Raw genomic sequence first — 16188 nt, 5'->3', positions numbered from 1 at the left:
GTTCGAGACCCGCCCCGGCGCCATCGCTGATTTCGTCCTGCGCAGCCCGCAGCTGGGGCTCGCCCGGGCACGCCGCCGCCACGGGCACCTCAGGGCACCGACTGCCTCTGGGCCCGGCTCATTTCGGATTAATCTGGCCTTGATTAGAGAATTGGTGTGAAAACCACACGTGGCTCAGAGCGGGCCCGTGTACCGCAGGGGAGCAGATGTGGGTCAAGAAGGCTTTGTACGATTCTGCCCTTAGGGCAGAGATGGATGGTCGGAGTTGAAAGCGTGTGTTTGTTCTTGCTGCGGCCAGTAGATTTTCCTCAGATCACAGAATCACAGTGTTAAGGGAACACTGAGGTTGGAAAAGACCTCTAGGATGATTGAGTCCAACCAATGCGAAGCACCACATCAACCAGAGCCTGGCATGAGTGCTGCATCCGGTATTTCCTTAAGCACCTTTGGGGACGATGACTCCACCACCCCCTGGGCATGGGCAATCCATTCCAGTGTTTAATCACCCGGTGAAGAAATTCTCCCTAATATCCAACCTAAACCTCTGGCACAGTTTGAGGCCTCGTCCTCTTGTTCTCGTGAATGTTACCTGGGAGAAGAGGCCTACCTGGCTACAACTCCTCTCAGGCAGTTGGAGAGAACCATAAGGTCACCCCTGAGCCTCCTCTGCTCCAGGCTAAACATTCCCAGCTCCTTCAGTTGCTCTTGATAGAACTTCTCCAGACCCTTCACCAGCTCCCTAGCCCTTCTCTGGGTTCACTCCAGCACCTCAATGTCCTTCCTGAACTGAGGAGCCCAGTACTGAGCACAGCACTCGAAATGTGGCCTCAACTGTGCCCAGAACAGGGAAAAATATCAGCCCAGATCAGGGAAAACACACCGTGCTGGAAAACAGAGTGGTAATTCAGGGATCACAACTATGGGAACGTGTGCTGGAATGCTTTACTGCTGTCAGTCTGCAGAAAAGGGCTTGGGAAAAGAGAACACTTGCATACAGGTGACAGTGGGAAAACACGGACTTGAGAAGAAACTATTGCTGGTTTATTTTGGCACCAAACCCTATTTGTCAGCTCAGAGTAGAAATGCTGAGTGAAAGAGAGCAGGTTGGAAATTGCACTATTAGTCGCTAAGTTGTGTGAAACTGCCTGTCATCTTAATTCACAACATCATCTGAAGAAAGCAGAAACTGTACACAAAAGGCAAACTATTTTGGTTTGCTAGTTTTAGGGAACCAAATGGTTTGTTCCTAATTTTCTTAGGTTGTTTTTTGTTGGTTGTTTTTGGGTTTTTTTGTTTTTTTTCTTTTTTGAAATCGGCAAGAGTTGGGGCCATTATATAGCTGTGGATTGCTTGTGGGGAGCTGCAGCAGAGAGAAGGTACAAATGTGATCAGAGATACCAGAAAGGTGACTTCACACAGTTCCAACCCAGCAAAGGATGGGGCTTTGTGTCTCTGGGAGCAGCTTCAGGTCTTTAGTCCAGTACTCTTCTCCCCTTTAAGTATTTATAGATCCAGAAGCTGCAAACTCTGCTTTGTCAAGTTCAAAGTGTGGATGTTGCTAAACACCCCCTGATGTGGCAGGTCAGTCTTCCTTCAGCCATTTATATTGTCCTTCAGCCACCAGAGGCTGATGAAAATGTTCCCATTGCTGAAACTGCCACATTTATAATGCTTTTGTCATGCTCCTACTGGTACAATTTTGTTACAGGGGCTTTCCGCATATCAGTATAAAAAGACTTACCCTAAACTTACATGGTGAAACAGAAACTTGCCTACCTTCAAAGTGGGCAAACTTATGTTTAAATCCCAAATTAACAATTGCAGCAAGAATAATGTCTTAATGGATGAATTATTCGGTAAGTTTTCAATGAAAAATCTTACAAAATTTCACAATAGGCACATTTTCTCATTATTATTGCAAGCCATTTCCTCAAAATGTGGCAATATATGCCATATGCCAACACTAACCAGCAAATGCAGGACGTTATCTGTGCTATTTTTGGAACAAGATAAGATTTTTTTGAGTGATCCATAGCCCCAGGCTATCAGACGGAAACTTGGCATCAACCTCTATAAATAAACAGAGTGGTTAGTAAATGATACTCTAAAAGCAGTACTTAAGAGACAAACAGCAAGCATTTCTAACCTGCAAAATGACAACATGCTTGTAAAACTGCAGGAGGGGATTTTGAGAACAAGGACCTATGATCTGCTACTTAAAGTCCACTGCCTAATGTGGTTGGTTTTATAATGATATTTACCATTTGGTTAACTGATATCAATGAGGTACAAAGCAAGCCTATAGGCAATCTATAACTCTTCACTAGAAAACAAGAAAAAAGAAAAGAGGAAAAAGTGATTAACACTAATCAAATAACCACGATATTAGCACCCTTGGAATAAATGCACATTAACTGTGAGCTGCAACATGATCTTTGAATGAGCTATTGGTGACAAACCCAAGCCAGATGTGGAGTCATTATAAATGCTGTCAGGGAGAAAACTGTAAATAATAGCATTTAAAACCACAGCTTCTACAATAGGAGTGGATATATGGTAGATTAAACAGATATGTTCACTAATATTTTTACAACAATACGTCCCTGTACTGTTGCTCCATCTGGCCTGACAGGGATATTTTTGTGAAGACTCTGAAGCCTGGAAAAAAAATAGCCCACACTTCTTTTTTTATGTCTTGAGAAATCTATTTGTTGACGTTTCATTCAGGGAGGAGGGAACTGTTATGAGTCTTTTTCACCTCAATTATTTTCTGTTGTAATTTTTGAAAAATAATTATCTCTGTAAATCACTGCGTAGAAGTCTCATTCTGTAATAAAAATATATGTCAAAAATTACTTTGGGCCAGGTCTCTGTGTAGGCTTGTATTCAGCTTGGAGTATCTGAATGACTCCTTTTTGTTGAATACTCTTATTATGCACAGGCTAAACACAGATTGATTTGAATGTGCACTGGGCTGCACAGAGGTATTTGAGGTAATTTAGGATTGAGAAAGCTTACCTGGGAGTTAGCAAGAAGTGATGGGGGCAGGGTTACCCTTAGACATGATCTTTTTCCAGCTGCATGAAGTGGTTGCTCTTTTAGATTTGAAGAGTGAAAATTAGAACACATGAGACAGATTCTGGAAGTAGCTGCTGCTGTTTGAAAATCCCGGTGATGAAAGTAACTCTGCCCAGGGTTAGGAGGGTCCCAGAGGATTTATCTGACCCCAGGCATGTGTGCTGCACCAGGCAGCAATGGGGAGTCCCTGGTGAGGGAATCCACGCCGCCTGTGCAGGAGCCTCAGCCAAAAAGCCCATGGGAGGCTGCTGCCAGAAGCCATCCAAGGACTCTGTCCTCTAGAAGCACTCTCATTTGTGAGTCTAGACTGGCATTCCACATTCCCTCACAGCAATGGATGGTTCCAAAATGAATGTGGTGAAAGGATTTTAGCTTTTCATGCTAATGTGATGGCTCTTGACACCTCTGGTCATTTTTGAGGGAAAGAAAGATTTTATTTGAATTCTGATTATTCACCCATTATATATTTATTTGTTTGATTTGTAGCCATATTTTCTCCAATGATTTTTGCAGAGCTATGTGTTCTTCTTTGATATGTGGATGATGTATACAATAGAGATTAACAGAGATGGTACAGATTTCCCTTGATTTTTGATGTCCTCTGAGGCCATGCTCCTCAGATGTTATTCAAACAACAGCTGACAAACTGACTTGCTGTAGACAGTGGGAATATTATAATCAGTTTAACATTTATCATAATTTTACTCACAGTTTTATTAATATGTCAGTGGGATTTTTTTTATTCTGGTGATAAAGGTGCTAAAATAAGGATTCTGTACATTTTGCAGGACTAAAGCCCTAAAAGTACAAAGTTATAATTTTAAAGATGAAAAATATGTGTGGATCAAAAGATGTGGAAGAATCATATTGCTATAACTGTATCCCTATATCATGTTTTACAGTATTCAGTTATCTGAAAAGTAAATACAATAAGGTAAGACCATAATATTCTGTGTAACATAGGTAGACTGCAGTATAAGACCCCATCCTGCAGCCTCTATCAGTTTGGCTGATAGGAGAATGAGAGAAAAAATGTTATTGTTTTCCCAAAATTATTCAAAGAAAGCAGAGAAAAAAAACGTACATTACATTGCTGTTTATTTTTCCTGGAGGTGCTTTTTGAAAGCATTTTAATAAAAAATACCTATCAAAGCACATTGCACTTTAATCTTTCTTGATGTTGCCTGGGAGACACAAGCCTTAAGATTGAAATGTAAGTCTTTGAAAAAAGATGTTTGCAAACTGTAGCAAAGATTGTTTTCTTCAGCAAAGCTTTGTGCAGGAGACAGAATGTCTATTTCCTGGCTGTTTCTCTGTCTTAAAACTGCATCCCTGATTTTCAGCTTCAGGGACTTGGGCAGATAATAAATCTGAATTTTAAATTTTTTTTAAAATTCCTTAATTACCACAATTGACATTGAAGTCTCCATTTATATTTTTTATGCATATGAGCATTTAACTATTCAATACAATATGAGTAGCATATTCAGGACAGGTGCAGAAAGATTTAAGCCATCATGCCTGTAAAGCTTTGGGGCAGGCTGTACTCTAACAGAGTTGAAATCCATGTCCAAAGCCTTGTTTTAAATCAAGCTGAGAGAAGTTATGATCCACATTTGTGATCCCAATTGTACACTTCACAGGGACAGCATTTACCACTGCCTCCCTCATTCTGAACAGGACAGAGTCCTCAAGTACTCTACTGTTATTTAGGAAAGCACCTGATTTATGGAAGGGGGCACTGGGAAGCTCAGTAGTCATGGATCTGTGTTTCAGAGACCCTCATTTAGAGTTCTGCTGTATAGACAAGCTTATGGGGGCTGCTTGTGGGACTCTAACTCCAGGCTTGCATTGATCAGAAGGGGCTGGGAAGGCTGCAGCCCTGGACAGTGTGCAACACCTGGGGACACATTCAGCCCGCAGCGCTTCCATCTACACACTGCTGCATCCACATCTCATGTCAGTCACATTCTCAAATAATGCAAAGTCAGGCAACACCCTCTTTGTCCAGCACACCTGTGTGTACAGCAGAGCTCAGCTGGCCTGGCTCAGGCAGCAGAACTTTGCAGGGTGCACAGCAAAGCAGTGCACAGTTACAAACCTATACAGCGGAAAAAATTTCGAGGTCCAGAGGGGTCTGTCAGCAGAATGGTTGGATGCTTTAGGAGCTGTGGGAGAAGCCATGAATAAGATCTAGGGGCACCAGTGATGCCAGATGTCACTTCACTGGAGTTAAATGCCTGAACCCCACTGTGAACCTACACTGAATTAAAATTCCATGTAGGTAATTTGTTTATCGTAGAGTAGTATTTAAATTAGTTATATGGCTGTATATTTTTAAAAATTGAAACCATATATAATCACATCAGTAATAGTAATAATGTGTTGGCAATTTACAATTTTCCATTTAATGACAGATTAAGTACAAGTGACAGTAAAGTACCAACTGTTATAACTCGGCACCCAGCTCTAGAAGCACTCATTCAACCTAGTAGGGTGTCATTTGTGCCTTTGTAGATGGCACCTTGGAACACAGAAGTTGCTGACTAAAGAAGAGATAATACAGACTACCATCACAGTAGTTTTGTCAAGAAAAGTGAAATCTCTGTCTCACTACTGTATAACTGTCCTAGACAGTTTTCCTTTAAAATTATTTTTGAAAAACCAATTTGAATAAATCACTGTGTTCTCATAAATTCGCAGTATCGTCTCATTTAAATCCTTTGGTTATAATCCTGGCCAAATATTTTCCTCAGCAGAGGATTATATTAGAAAAGGTTTTAGGGCATATTTTGGTAATTAACTACTTGACATCAGATTGCAAAAGCAACTTATAATGTCATCATCTCCCTTCAGTGTCCTTGCTGGCTGGTCCAGCCCCACATTACCTCCCCTTTTGCCCAGCACAAGCAGTCTGCAGGCACATAGTGGACACATGTGGCTGGAAAACAACCTTTATCCATCCCCTCTGCTATTTTTCAGTTGAATCAGTTCTTTACTGTGACCTACTCAGTAGTTGTGTGTCAGTGCTTGAAGGAGAGAACTGGTGGGAGAGCAAGAGGCTCAGAAGGTACAGGAGCACTGAGCTGTACAGATGATTCATGCAGCACTTCCACTGAATCTTGTTATCCCATAAATAAAATTATGTATGTGTTTATGGTTTATATGATGTTATGTATTTCTTTTGCTAACTACAGCAATAACATCTGCTACATACAAAACTCATAAATCATGTAAATTCTGTCTTTACTTAAAATTTCTGATAGAGGGCAATGTTAGAACAGCTTATCTCCTGTCCTTGTTTTCCACAGTCTATAAATGATGGTATGTCTGGATCTTCACAGACGTGCAGCAAAGCTAATATTTCACTTGAGCTTCCCGGGAGCTGAAATCTCATTTTGTCACGCATACCTCCAAGGCAACCACGTGGACTATGTGACACATACCACTGCCAGTTTATTTTTAATGTGCCAAAAGGGCAGTGATTTACCTGCTGGTAAATTTAGATCTTTGAGTATATTACCCATTTCTTTTCCAGAATGAAATGGTCTCACAAGAGGCACTGAAGTTTATGGCAGCACTTACTCCTTATTTATAAGTGATCACCCAGCAGTGGCATTTTGGATATTTTATCTTTGAGTCTATTCTACAAGTTTATTCCAAAGTTCAGACAAGGAGCACATTTTATTGTCTCTGACACCTGGAATGCAGAAACACAATAAACATTTTTCAGTTAATTCCATCAACATCCCTTGCATCTTTTTGTCCTTTGTTTATTCTGGAGCTAAAAATATTCAAAATCTCTTTTTAACAGGCTCTTCTGGACTTGGGCTAAATAATGTACTAGATTCTTCCATGTTGAATTCCTTTGAATTACATTTATTCTGCTGGGTTGAATTAGTAATGAGATCAACAGTATTTCAATTAAACAATGAAGATAGATATGAACTTGCACTGAATTCCCTGGATTTGAAAAATACAATGTGAAACAGCACCTTCTTAAGATAAGGCATGCATTGAGAACAAGAGAGATAGCTGGAAGAACTGTTGATACTTGTTACATGTATTTGAGGAAGCAGTAAGATACAGCAGCACCTTTTCTTGCCTAAAACACAACTTGATGGCAAACAACCAAAACTGGTAGATGCAGTTACAAGTTTCATGTAAGGTAATGCCTTACACATTACAGGTAAGAAAGGAGATGTAAAAATGTGAATAATAATAAGTTATAACAACAGCAACAATATCTCTTTAACACTATTTTCACTCTTAAATCTCAAATATATGTTACTCATAAGTTTATTTTATGGATGAGGAGAATGAAGCATTGGGAAGGGATCTCACTTGCTCCCATTAAAGCAGTGTTTGAGTGAAGATTGAACCCAGGCTTCCAGCCTGTAGCCTAAGGTAAGAATGGCTCCACTGCTGCCTTCTCCAAGCTGTCTTTTCCTATCAACAGCAGAAATCTAGATTTGTATTTGAGAATGCACCTCTACTAAGGCTGGCTGAAAGGATGAACTTCCCAGTAAAGAAAGTGAGCACAGGGAAGCTTTAAAAAGGACAGAAATGGTACATTTCAACTTGGGTTCATTATATTTGAAATCAACTGTCTAAATGCTGCATTTTACCTGTGTTTCAGGTAAAAATGGCATAATTGCCAATGGGAAAGAAATGGCCTTCTCTGGCCATGATGGAAGGGAAGGCCATCTAGCTGGACAGTAATTTTATTGAAAACCTTGTTTCTTCACATTAGTATATATATATATATATAAAGAGATGTTTTGGCAGACAGTGCTTCTGGCAATGCAGAGCACACCCTGCTCACAAGAAGTGCTTCCCTTCCTCTGCAACTGAATAAGATCCCTATGCTAACTTCAGTGACTGCTTTGGTTTATAGCTATTATTAGGATAGTAACTACTTTTTTTTCTTTCTTTAAAGGTGTTTTACATGTTTTATTTCCTCTTTGAGCAAGTTAATTGGTCTTGAATTCTTCACTCTCATTTGCTTTTCTTCTTCTCAGTATGTTTTTCCTATATGCCCATTCTTCCTCATGTGCTGCACACCGATCTTGTCCCTCCATGAGCCCTCCAGGGCAATGCTGTCCTACAAGTGAGGGACCATTATGATTGCTGTGATGTGGTAACCCTAATCTGGAGTTGGCTCTTAAGTTTCTTTCACCCCTCATCTTGAATAGCAACTCCTTGGATCTTTTGGCCCAGAGGCTAGGTTTCCAGGCTATCATGAGCAAGAGTTTTTTCTGATCTGATCTTCTAGTTGCATCACTGGGTTTTGAGGAGTTACTACCTGTTAATGCCTGGAATTACATTTATACAGTAGCTTGGTGGGAGTGCATTGGGAAAGCCTGGATGTGCCTGTAGCACATGCCCAGATGAGATGCCACAGCTGTGGGACCCACACACAGCAGTGCAGCACTGCAGGATGGAACAGGTTGCCCAGAGAAGTTGTGGATACTCCCTCCCTGAAACTGTTTAAGGCCAGGCTGGATGGGGCTTTGAACAACCTGGTTGAGTGAAAGGTATCTCTGCCAATGACAGGGGGTTGGAACTAGATGATCATTAAGGTCCCTTCTAACCCAAATCACCCTGTGATTCTCTGATTCCATTTAATTCTCTGTGTGAAGTGGATCTCATGTCTGTGTGAAGGACACACAGCTGAGGAAGGGCTGGCCAGGGAGAAAAGAGTAGGTGCCATTTCTGTGCTTCTTTGCTCTGAACCAAATACTCATAGTAATGTACAACCTGCAGCATGTCAGCTACAAAAAATACAAAAAAACTAATTAAAAAACCCCCTATGATTACATTTTATTGATATTTGCGCCTTTCTGATGCCACTAACAATCCCCACCTTTGAGTTTTTCTACACAGCATATGATTTTTTTCTTTTAATGAACATGCATCAATTGGTAGAAACTGATGTAATATCATGGGCTCTTCCAAGCCCTGTTGCAAGTGTTGCGACATTGCCTCTGTCTCACTACATTTTCAGAGAGACCTTTTGCCTCGGTAGCTTGCACATCCTGTTGGTCTTAATGGCACACTGCCAGTCTGATGCATAATCCAGACTTTGACAACTGATAAGAGCTGGTTCTTGCAGGGAACCCAGGGTATTGGAGTGAGATCTAATACTTGATATGTCCTTTGCTGGGTTAGAGATGTGCACTGACTGCTGGGTATTTCTGTTAGTGTGATTATATTTTAAATTTGACTTCTTAATACTCAAAGTAGGTTATTTTTACAGAGTTATATATATTTAAATAGGCTTCTTTAAAGTGTCCCTTTGTGGAAAGGAAGTGTTCAGGGCTAATTATGGTTGAGCACGAGCATATATCTAAGGCCATAACATACCTGTAATCTAACATATGTATCTAATTTTTAGGGGCAGTAAACACACACTCCTGGGAGCCTCTATCTACCATCCAGTCGCTAGGTAGTTAATTTTCTAGATTTGACATTTTTGTAATTTTCATTTTCAAGTTCTGAATGAATTTATACAAGAAGTAGAATACACACATGGGTGAGATACTCCTTTAAAGGAAAGCCACTGTCACCAGGGCTGTAACTATTACAAAGTCATGCTGTTTTTAATGCAACATTCATGTGTATCCCTCCAGCTGCTTTGCTGGATTAGCTGCATGACTCACATAGTCCTGTATCCTTTCCCCAATAGTATTCAGCAGAGGAAGGGGCAAGAAATGTCCTAATCATGTTTAGCTGAGGACTGGGGTAAACCCTGACTGATTTCAAAATTTCAACATGTTGCAACTCTGAATGCCGGTGTCAGTGTTCATGGCCTTACAGACTTCTACAGAGTTCTAGCCATCAGTAATATCTATCAGCTTGCAGACCCACAGTTGAACTGTCCATCATGAGAAAGAACCTAACTTCACATCACTCCTGAATGGGTCACATTTTAATTTCTTCAACTCTCCATCTCTCCTTGTATCAGGAGAGATCCTGGAAATTCACACTACACATTTTCTGTATTGTCATTATCTGATGCATTTCTGTTACTCATGTTTCTGTGCTTAAGCAGACTTTTCCATCTTCAGGCTAATACATCCTGGAAATAAGCTGTTTCCAAGGAAGTTAGAGTATGAAATTGAAAGTCAGTATTATTTTTCACAAGCTTTTTGTATCATCACCCCTGCTCTGCACTTGGAGAGTTTTGTAAAATGTGTTCCAGATCGCTCCTGCTGCACACTGAGAGCACGTTGTGAAGGTGCCAGCTTACTCCCCACAGCTCAGATCCTTTCCTGCTATACCTTGACAAACAGGGCAGATGTGCCAAGCGAGGTGCAATGCACAGCAATACCATCTGGGCTGAACAACTATGTCCCCTGGCAAGCTCCACTGCCACCCTTGTGCAAACAGCCTCTCTGGGAGGTTGTTGATGACCTCCCCCAAAGCCTCCTTTAAGCCCCTCTGACTGCATAGTTCCTGAAATAGCATGAAGTACTGTCATTGTGTGCATAGGCATGGCTGGGCACAGTGCAAAAGGAAGGGCAGAGAGGGTTAGAGATAAATAACTTGGCTGCAATTTCACAAATTCTGCATAATATGGAAGATTAGATTTAAAGTGATGAAAAAGGAGAAGGTAGGGCAGAAATGTCCCTCTGTTTTTCATGTCTGTATTTGCCGTGCAGTCATAAATGCTTTGGAGTTCTGATTCAAGGAGAATTTTGCCATATGGGTGACTTTGGAGGTAATCTTGGTATAATTCCTTAGCTTTTAGAGCAATAGTATGTCCCAGGTGGGGCTCTGCAGAGCTGTCTGTTTGTTTGTTGGGTTTTTTTAAGTTACAGATTATCTGAACATTTGAGCTCCAAGAGCAATGCAGAAATAATTTATTCTGTAAGGACTTTTCCCTTAAAGGCAAGCTCACAGCGTAAAAGGTCTCTCAGGCTCTGTGGAGGGCTGGCAGGAGTTTCTGAGTGAAGGCCAAAAATATGTTCTTGCAGCAGTGTTTCCAAATTGATGGCACTACAACAGAGGCAGCTCCACTAGAGACGAGGCAAGCAAACCCACGCTTTGGCAGGATGGGGAGTTCTGCCTGCCTAGACGTAAGGGTAGCTGTCATCTTTGCAGTTTTATTTGTCTTTGCCTAAGGCACTGAGAGGAATTATATTCATATGGTAAATAAAAATAGTCCAAGTAAAAATATCCTGTGTCTTTATCCTCTCACTTTTATCTTACCCAAGAGTTATCTGCATCACTTGGGAAAGCTGATACTCTCTGACCACAGCACAAGCCCTATATAGGATTTGGTGCTGCAACTAATTGCAGGGTAGTTACAAGTGCTGAAAAGAGCAAAGAAGAAGACAAACCCCCTGAACTTTCCACTGTTTTTAGTCTTGCTTGAGCTGCCATGGGTTTAGCACTCCTTTCAGCTGGGGCCAAGAAGAGGTTTCAAATGACTTGTGCAAATGGACTAAAATTTCAGGGTAGCACATGCCTGGAAGGACATTCTCTTCTACCTAGCTAATTCCCAAAATATAATCAGCAGGCATCGGCTGAGCTGAGGGAGCCTCTCACATGTACGGTGCTTTACCCTGCTGGTTGACCTAGTTGCTGATGCAGGGAGTCACGCACAATGCCAAGCCTGTTAAGTGACTGCAGATTTCTTTGCACAAACAAGCAAACAAGAAATTAAAGAAAAGCTTCAGCAATGCTGATAAGCTTGTAGCGGCACTTGGGGCTTGTTTGTTTGGTTTGGGATTCAGTTTGGCCTTTCTTTGAACCCAGCTAAGATGGAAAGCTGTAGTAAGCTTCAGTGCAGCACACAAGGCTAGAGGAGGCCAGAGGTGGCTGCAGCTCCCTGGCCATTTGGGGCTTGCAAGAGCCTACACAGCTTCAGTCCCGTTCTGTATGTCACGTATCCCCAAAGCCCTGGAGGTGTTTGCTCTGTCGTGCTGGTGTCTTAGAGATAAAAGGAAAGACTGAAACCATCTGTGCTATAACACACCCTAGTAAAAGATGTCACAAGGTTTCTGCGAGGCAAGCAGCATCAGTGACGTTTCCATGCCTGCTTGCCCGTGATTATCATATCAGTGAACATTGAAGAGACTTTGAGGAACTTCGAAGGGACCTGAATTGCAGTGGAAAAGGGAGTAGCAGTTTGTGAACAGTTGCTCTGTAAGGACTACATCATCCTTAAAGGATCACAACTGCTGGCCTAAATTCTATGCACTCCTAAAAGCATACAAATACAGAAACGCAAATACAGTTTGCACTAGCCACACGTGGTTTATGACTATATTTAAATGTCATGTTAAGTGTTTTGGGGTAGCATTTAAAAGTAATATCAGTGATTTTAGAAAATTCTTTTCAGTAATAAAACTTTGTTTTTAGTATCAAACATTTAGAACCCTGAAATGTAGGAGATTATTTAGGTGTGTTGGTAATTTATGATGATGGTGGAGAAGTGAAGCTTGTTCCTGGAGGAAGCCCTTATCCCTCTAACACAGATATGCAGGAACTGGATTTATAGTCTATTTTGAAAGATTGTTTGTGAACACTTTATTAACTGAAGACAGGATTTATGATGCACAGTGAGAAGACAGTTCTTTGCTCAGCAGTATTGCTGCCCTAAGAGCCAGGCACTTTACTGGGTCATTTGTTGCTCTGACCTCTTTCAGAATATTTTCATCAGGTGTTTCTCTTATTTTTAATACATCTTCAGGCAGGGAGAAGTGACTTCATGATTTTGTTTTATCAAAAAGAAGGACCATGAATTTTTCTTCTTCATTGGATTATACCTATGAGGTTAGTGCTGTGTATGCACTGTGGTACTGGGTAGAAGACTACAACCCATGTATAACATTCAGGGCTGTGATGCCTTAGATGTATAAGTGCAATAAGCCAGAGGCAAATGAAGCTGATCTGCATATAAAATATTCTCTTAATGAAAAAGCAGATGAAGGGAGGCAGATCTTGCTGTTACAGCTACATTTTTAGGATCCTAAAGAAGATCACAGGCTCTTTCAGCAACATTTTTGTGAGACATGAATGGTCTATAAACCATTCTTCCTATTAAAGATGCTAGCATGGATGAAACTGTGGAAGAAATCTCCTCATCACTAGCAGTACAAAGGACCCCCCCCCCAAGAAATGCTTTTCATTTATAATATATTACCCTGAATAAACATGAATGGGCCACAGGTGCTAGAGCCAAACCTTCTGAACCAGATTCAACAACCGCAGGTGTTACCATGGTAGTGTCTCTGCCACTTTCTAAGCAGTCTTCTTGAGCAGCTCCACCATGCTGGCTCATGTTCAGAGCCTGAGGCCTAAACTCAGTCCCACAGACCTTTTCCTACTCAACTAATTACTATCCTCTCATACCCTTGCAACATAATTGCACAACCACAACTAAGGTTTGCGCTCTCCATGACAGTGCTGTCAACAAAAGATCTCTTTGCACAGTTTTTGGGCTCAATCCTCAGAGATCTGTACTGCAGCAAGGTCCCCAGAGATGTGGTCATGGCCCCAGGCCTGTCAGTGGTCCAGAAGAATTTATACTATGCTTTTAGATATAGGTTTACCTTTTAGTCTGCCTTGTGGCAGGAGTTGGATTTAATGATCTTCTTGAGTGCTCCCAACTGTGTGATTCTGTGTTTCTGGTGTTTTCTACTTTTCCCACTTCCTGATATGTGACTATTAGAATATTAGCGCAACTCTTTGGTGAAAACTTTGAAGATCACTGGCTGCCAGAAATAAGAATGGAAGAGCTTGACTTAGGCTTTTTTTCTTAGCTTTTAATTATATGCAAAAAACCCAAATAATGTTGCTCGCTTACTATGCAATAGAAGTATCATCTGTTGGAGAAGTACAAACAAAGAAGCTAATATGCAAACTCAAGCTGTGCTCCAGTGCATGCTACTGTGGCTGGTTGGATTTTTACAATCTGCCTTCCCTGCCATTGTCACTTTATCCTGCCATGGAACTCAACTGAAAGTGTTAGTAAATGATCAATGGCCTGCTAGAGCCGGGATGTGAGCCATTTACTGGATGAGCACAAAGTGCCAGGAGCAGCAGCTGGTTGAGACCTGGCAGTAGCAAGTGGTGTCCCTCCAGCTGTAAAGAAAATCCTAAGTCATAAATAAATAAAACCAGAACTATTATACTATCTTATGCAATGTTATTAGAAGGGCATTTATTCCAGTATATTGTGAATTTGGAAATCTCTTTTTGTCTCCTCCCACTCCCCTGAAGATACACATTAAAACATAAAAATTGGGGCTGCTTGTACTTTTTTATTTGCAGAGTTAATTTCTAAAGCAGAGTGATTCTCTTCAGTACAAGATCTATCTAGAGGGTACTTAACTCTGCACCTCCAGTGATGAAACAGGCACTGTTTGATTTATGGGAGGAGGCAACTGCAAGGTGTAGGTTTCTTGCTAAACAGCTCAGTAGTTGCAGTACAAAAGACTATCACTTATACTGCCCATATTGCCATAATCTAAATATCACCAAAGCATGTAGACTGCAAGAATCTGGGCCTAACAGTGTCAGAGAAGTTCCTTTATCACACTTCTCTCAATGCATAAGAAAAGCCCGTCATGGCTAAAGTCTCATTGCTGCAAATTACACTTAAACACAATTGACTTTCCAGGCTCAAATCTGGAAAAAAATTCAAGGAATAATTCCTGTCCTGGGGTTCTCTGAATTAATTCTTTGTGCATCATTGTAACCATTAAGTCCTTAGTATTGGTGTTATATAAGTATGAAATTATGATTGCCCCATTGTGAACTAAAGCACTGTTTTCACACAACATAGAGAACTGAAATGATACTCATTATTACATTGGTACTGATTGTGGGTAACACTGAAATAGCTTTTATTAAATTAACCACTTCAGGAAACAGGTCATTGGACTTATCAAAATTAGTTATTTCTTCAGAATCCATTTGAAACCTGATGGCTTGCAAGAGATGAAGCTGAAAAGTAAGACAAATATATCTGCAACTAACACGACATATCTGAAGTATAGTTTGACCTTGGGCTTTTATTATACCTGGAGTTGTTATGGCAAGTTTAAGGCATGTGTGGCCTTCTGGGCCAAATCCTATTTTAATAATGCTGATGTATCTCAAGCTTCTGTAAAATTAGTCTGTTGAATTTGGGCAGGTAGGATCACCTACGCTTGAGTATGATTTTTTTTTTTAATGCTTCTCTTGTTTTAGGAGCACAAGTATTCCCACTAGGTCTATTTGCAAACTTCTCTGGCTGGTATTTTTCTCCCAGTGAGCTGTAACTCTCACCTAACTGAAGGAACACATATGTGTTTTCAGAGGTCTGGACAGTTATATGCTATGTTTAGGACTTCTTAAATAATTGCAAAATAGAAATGTAAATGTTTCTACTGTTATCACATCCAACTGTAATTTCAGGGCAACTTTGATCTTTCCCAGCATCTCAGAATACAATGTAGTAGCTTGAAACTTTGTGTGCTTCTTTCCAAAGAGCCCCCCTGGTGATGAGAGGATATGAATGACTGCTAATGCATTTTCTGCTTCATATTTTATCGTCTAAAATACTGCATATAATTTGGTTGATTTTGCAACTGCTGCAGTGGATACTAAACACTGGGGGATGGGGGTGTATTATTATTTAAATCATGTCATTTTTGATAGTGTATCAACATACCAAATTTCAAGCATATTCCTGACAAGGAACCTCTGTAGCTAGTAGCTCCTCCTCTCACAGCTTAGTTGCTTCAGTTGGTGCTGTGACTGTCATTACAGTTACAATTTCAGAGCATCAGTCAAGCACAGTAATGCAGCTTTAATTACAAATACAGTTACTCTACCAATATATGAGCCTCACTGTACCAACCAGATAATTCTTTGTAGGCATTTATGTTTATGTATTCACCCATAGCCCAAAATCACTTACCCTTTAATAAAGCTTGTTGCTTTATCTCTCTGTGCCATGCTCTATAGAGTCCCTTCAAAATTTATTCCTCACAGGTCTAGAAGCCATCATTTCCACTGTCTTATTATGAAAACCTGAACTTCTTATCTGGGGTTTATGTTGAATTTTTTCATTTCTATTTTCCCCTGCAGCTTCTTTGGAATATCAGGACTCTG

The sequence above is a fragment of the Lichenostomus cassidix genome, chromosome 2 (genome assembly GCF_008360975.1).
Source record: "Lichenostomus cassidix isolate B80296 chromosome 2, HeHo_3.0, whole genome shotgun sequence".
Lineage (NCBI taxonomy): Eukaryota > Metazoa > Chordata > Aves > Passeriformes > Meliphagidae > Lichenostomus > Lichenostomus cassidix.
This window is presented reverse-complemented; position numbering follows the sequence as displayed.